Below are 5,951 nucleotides of genomic sequence, written 5' to 3'. Positions count from 1 at the left end.
TAGCTTCATGATAGCAATATTTAACTCTAGCTTTAAAACAGAGTCCGCTACAGCCTCTGAAAGACAGTTCGGAGTTGTTGATGGATAATGGGGTGGCACATGAGGTACCCAATCAGATTTCAGACCACCCCCCCTCTGGAAATGCCCCTGCTCGATGCTTCAAAAGTCCAACATAAAATGCATTTGAACACAAGTCACAGTGATGAGAAAACATCAGATTTATAGGAAAACAGTGTGAACATGGCTCATGTATTGTAACGCATTCTTCTGTCATTTGTCAATGCCGGAGCTGTGGCCCCATAAAGCAGCAGGTTGCCACCCTGGATCCCCGTCAACAAGGGAACCAGACCCGACCACAGCCCCCCCCACCCCCTTTATCCTCCTGAGTGAGTGTAAACCACTGTGAGCCCCTGTGGGGGGAGGGTATGTTTTGATGAGATCTTTGGTTTTTATCAGCCGTGGACATTCCTCTGAGCACTGCTGCCTGGGAAGGAGCGAACAAGTGATGACGTACATGAGACAATGGTGAGGAGTCAGTTTTACAGCTCCCCGCTGATTCAAACTGGGTGTGAATGTGGGCTGCAGCACAGCGGAGACATTTAACCCAAGACAGAGCTGCAAGAAAACACACAACACACCATATCATTTATCACACTGTAAAACCAAATAAGTTCATTTAACTCAAAAAATTGGTGACACGTCGTAAATTGTAAGTAAAATGAACTCAATTTAAACATTCTTGATCGAGTAGCTTCATTTTGTCATTTTTAATTTGTACTGTGAAAACAAAATACCTGATAAAAAGTACTTAATCAGGAATGTTTCTGTAATTTACGAAAGTGTCACTTAAAATTACGAATAAAAGCTGCTTAAATCAAGGATCTTTTTAACTTAATAAATGTAGTTTGTGTTACTTAAAATTCTCGATGTAATCCATTTCAACAGTGTTTTTAGTTAAAATAACTTATTACATTAGAGTGGTGAAGATATGTGCAATTTACTGAAGGAAATAGATTCATGTGCATTGAATAATCTTAAATAAAATTCATGTTATGTTTGAAAACGTTTTAATATTTTCTTGTTCGGTTGGTGCAGGAATATTCTGAGAATCTGCCAGCTGGAGTTTTTTGATAAGAGTTTTCCTATTTTTAAATTAAATGTAAAGTGTTGATGGGAGGCTGATGTGGCAAATTACCTCTGATGTGATCATTTCAGTACTTTCTCTTTGTATGTATGCTTGGGTGTTGTTATGGCCAGGCTTGTTTTAAAAAAATACTGATATCATGAGTCCCCCAGTTCATGTGACGTAAACTCTTAAATAATTAAAATCCACTCTTTCCAGAAGAGGTGACGTCAGTGGCAGCTACAGCTCTGGTTATAAGCAACATGTGTGCGTGCTGTAAAGAGTTCCACATTGTTATGGTTTTTATTATGAAGCTTCATATTTGTTCTGTGGAGTCAGAAAAGTTATTGACAGGGTTTGACTCGAGTAAAGTTAAAGTTGGAGTTTGTTGTTTGGGTGTTATCTATTAGTTATGATGTTGCCGTAATGCAATAGATATAATTGTAATTATATTTGTTTGTCGAGCACTTTTCCAAACAAATCAACAAATTATAACTCAACCAGAATAAATATGGAAAACCAATTCTTCTTTTAAAGTTAAGGATAGCAAATAAAGACACAGTTCATGGAATATAAAGTAAGGTTAAGACTATGATCAAGAAAGTTTTCACTGATTACTTGGACACATTTTATGTAAAAAGCTGTCATATTTTAATTTAAATAAATGCATTTTTTGGACTTTCTTGGCAAACATACATTCTATAAATATAAAAATCATAATGAATCTTTACTTCAAAGGGTGTTTCCAGACTTTGACTGGGGGAGCACAAGTGGGGAGTATGTGTCTCAGCTTTCAGTTATAACTATAATATATATATATATATATATATATATATATATAAATATAATTTGCCTTCATTATCGACAGAGGCAAACATTGTGCTTATGTAAAAACAGGATAATGAGGTTGGTTTTATTGTACAGTGTCTTCATTCAGCTGGAGACGACACACACACACATGCGGGCCGGTGGTGGCGGGTCCTTGACGAGAGGAAACCATGAACTCTGGGAGGAGCAGGTTCCCACACCCAGAAGAAGGGACGCACAACGCTCTAACACAAACAGTCCGCCACTCAGGAAGGAAAGGGCTCTCTTTGGGCCTTTATCAGATCTGCGAGATCCTCGGCCCCGTCCGTCACCCGCTGCTGTCCGAGAGGTGAGACCCCACCCTCCTCCAGTCTTCTTCTTCGTGTTTGAGAAGAGGTCTTTGGTAGAGAGGAAATGATTTGGCAGTGTGATACTTTATATGTAGTTTTATTACCATGATCGTGTCTTGTCTCAGGGGTCATTTCATTCATTGTGACTATTTACCCTGATGAGGTCTGAGAAACTTTCACTATATATCCTGACAGTATTAGTTCCTCTGGCTCCTCCTAGTGCTCCTAATGGAATATAAAACAATCCACCAGCCTGAATGAAAACAACCAATCAGAGCCAAATACAGACGCTTTGGGTCCCAAAGCCACCAACACGAAACACTGGTATATTTGACAAACTGGGATTAAGACTCCACAATCAACTATCCCTAAGCCTCCAACGCAAAGTGTCTATCTATCTTTCTCGGCTCTGATTGGTTGTTTTTTTTATTCAGGCCCGTTGGATTCTTTTAAATACCATTAGGAAAACTTGGAATGAGCAACAGGAACCTGATTTTGTTTATGTTCTATATAACAAAGTTACCAATAAAAGTTACCTACAGCAGCTTTAAAGGGGAACTTGGCAACTATTTCAACTTAATAAACCCGTTTAGAAATCATCTGATGGTTAAATGGCCTGTTCTGCTGAAAATGGTGACTTTCCCCGCTCCGGCAACAAATGCACATCAGCAGCGGTAGAAAGGGGGAGGAGGGGGCCGCAAGTGAGTTTTTTTACGACAGTGTTTTGAAATATACGTCCCAGAGCTGTAGGGGGAGCTCGTTCAGAAAACATGCGACGACAAAAGTGAAAACCAGCGAAGAAATGGCTAGAGCTGCCAAGTTCCCCTTTAAGTACAACATTTTAGTACTTGTGCTCTACTTGAGTCTTTTTATCTCACAAGACTCTACATCTCAGAGGGAAACAGCATTTATCTGACACCTTAGTTACTATAAATTAAATTGAACTGAAATTGAAGTAGATGATTATGCATACATACTTTTATTGCAGTAACATTGTCAATGCAGGACTTTTACTTATAACAGAGTGGTTTCAGTAAATATTGATTATATTTTTGCACTTTTGGTTTTATTGTGGAAAAAATGGAATATAAAAGTCAGAAACTGTTGGCTGCAGGCGGATGAGGAATGGCAACAAACTGATTGATCCTCAGCTAGCAGCAGCGCAGCAGGAGCTTCCCTCAGCTGTCTCCCGGTTGTGTAACCAGCACCTCCTTGCTGACCTCATGGAACATCTCTGAGGACACAACAGAGACGAAAGGATCACGTTCACTGCATCACCTCCCTCCCCTCAGTGCCCTCTGGCCTTCAGCCCGATTCAGACCGAACTAAATATTCCCCTTTGGCCCAGAAAAGGAGGGAAAAAAACTGTTTTGTTGTGTAACTCTTGTAATCTTAGCTTTTCCTTCACTTAACGGTTCCATGACAGAGGTCACTTTAGTTCACATGTTTAGTAGCCTGCAGGTAAAATTCAGCTAAAAGGTTTACTTAACTGGATCTCCTCTCCAGTAGTTTCAAATATCTGGAAACTGATTGAAGTTAAACTCTGGAAGTTCACAGGCAAACTTTTAGAAACTCATACCCAGAATCTGGTGGAAAATATTAGATTATTTGGTATGGAAACTTACATATAGGTATGTACAGTTCATACTGCACAACGTTCAGTCTTGTAATCAGGAGTCTTGAAGTTGTTAAAGTTGCATACTACCGTTAGAAACTGAGTACAATAAGCTGATAATTAGTCTGATAAACCAGCATCATTAGAACCATTAATCAAACAGTTAACTTAACTTTTTTAGCATATTTGTACATTTATTTATAGGTCATAGGCTAGCTATAGAAAAAAGGGAATCAGCCCTATTATTCAGTATTTCTGTCACAGCAGTTATTTATCAGACTTTTTAATCAACATTTACTGTCATCCAGGGAAAATTATAGGACTTAAAAATTAACAATCACAGCTGTTTCCCTGTAAGGTCACATCAAATGGCCACCGTAGGGGGAACATGGCTTGCTCCTCATTTGTTCATAGGATGGTTTATGGTTGGAGAGCAGAGGGGAGGTCACGATGTGCCTGATCACTGCAGGAGACTCGGCTTCACGCTGTGAAAATGAACAAACAACCTGTTGGAGCTTCACGGCCGAGATACGGAGGTAGAATATAAAGCAGAGGCAAACTCTCAACATCCTCGCCTCGCAGTCTCAAACAGCTGCAGGATTTGTCAACACACCCTTTCCCATCTCTCCTTGCTGTCTGACTCCAGGTCCCAGCGAGGCTGCCGGACTCCCTGGCACCAGCGTCTGGCGCTGGGGAAGATCTATCTAGAGATATGAGCAGGAGAAACTCCACCCAAGAGGCCTGGTATACACACAGACAAACCTATTACATCCTCTGAGCTAATCATTCCCCGAGACCACGACAACACAAACATCCCCAGGACAGAAACACCAGTCTTCCTCTGACTCGCTGCTGTTTTTAGAGCTCTAAATCTCTGGTAAAGTGACAATCCCGATACACACACACCTTTTTTTCAAGGCTTTTGTCTTTAAGAGAGCTGCTCTGTCTTCGAGGTCTCATCCTGCTTATACAACAAATACATGAATATCTTTAAACTTTCTTAAACTTTTCTTTCTATCACATCTAAGCTTTAGTTTTTACATGATTTGACTTTTTGAATACATGTTTTGTTTTTATTCTCAGTACATATCACAAAACATAAAATGAAGTTAATTTAAGAAGTGCATAGTAATAAAAGTAGTGCAAACTACTGCCATATTCCTTATTCATGAATTGAAAAAGATTTTTTTCTGCTATTGATTCCTTGAAATTCAATAATATATGTAAATATAATAACATAAAAACTTAATTCAAAACAAAAAAAATATAGATCATTTGATTTGCTGTAAATTTAAAAGAAATTGCGGATTTACACATTATACTTAAATTGAAGTAATTCAAATGCTTTCTGACTTTAATTTTTTCATAAACAAAAAGTTTGTATTTTTTCTAATTTTTCAAAAATCCTGACTTTGACTTTTGATAAAAGTGTGATGTGATCCAAAAATGTTCAAAGCTGTACTTTCAGATACTTGCCCAAAGTATGTCGGTACCAAATTTAAAAACTTTAGACCAACCAGAACAAATGTGAAGGCATTTTTTCCTTATGATACTAAACATAGTCTATGGGCACAAATGGGTTAATATAAGAATAAAAATATTCAGAAAAACAGGAAAAAATGATTTAAAACATCTATATGTTTACGTCCGTCTGGTTATTACAGTCGGAGCAGCCAGAGTTATAAAGCAGTTTATGTTGCACTTCATTCCTGATGGGGACCATTGTTTTGTAATGGTTGTATTGTGTTATATATGTTGCTCAATCTGCATCTGGAAATGCTAGAATGAGAAGTTGTGCTTTCCCTTGTGAGGAGGCAAATAGATAAAATAAGATAATTTTAAGTGTTGGCAAAATAATAAGTTTTAAGTTAATGTTAATACATTTCCTGTATTGTGAAATAGCCCTTTTTAATTAAAACTATTCTGTCTTTCAGTGCCTAAAAAGCAAAACTAAGAATTAAACATGATACACACTCACAGATAAAATATCAAAAATCAATATTAGAAGCTCTTAAAAAGCACAGCAGCAACACAATAGTAACATCTCATTATTGAT

The 5,951-nt window shown here is 38.0% G+C and overlaps 1 long non-coding RNA gene across 1 annotated transcript; it reads left to right on the top strand.

Moving 5' to 3' along the window:
- The first annotated feature begins 2,051 nt into the window (after positions 1 to 2,051).
- Positions 2,052 to 4,928, top strand: LOC127356709 (uncharacterized). Its single transcript, XR_007882046.1, has 3 exons — positions 2,052 to 2,279; positions 3,395 to 4,431; positions 4,542 to 4,928. It is a non-coding gene; the product is annotated as an uncharacterized LOC127356709 (long non-coding RNA).
- The last annotated feature ends 1,023 nt before the right edge of the window (positions 4,929 to 5,951 follow it).

Source organism: Dicentrarchus labrax, unplaced genomic scaffold (genome assembly GCF_905237075.1).
Source record: "Dicentrarchus labrax unplaced genomic scaffold, dlabrax2021, whole genome shotgun sequence".
NCBI lineage: Eukaryota > Metazoa > Chordata > Actinopteri > Moronidae > Dicentrarchus > Dicentrarchus labrax.
The sequence above is the reverse complement of the archived record's forward strand: the minus strand, read 5'-3'. Positions and strand labels throughout refer to the sequence as shown.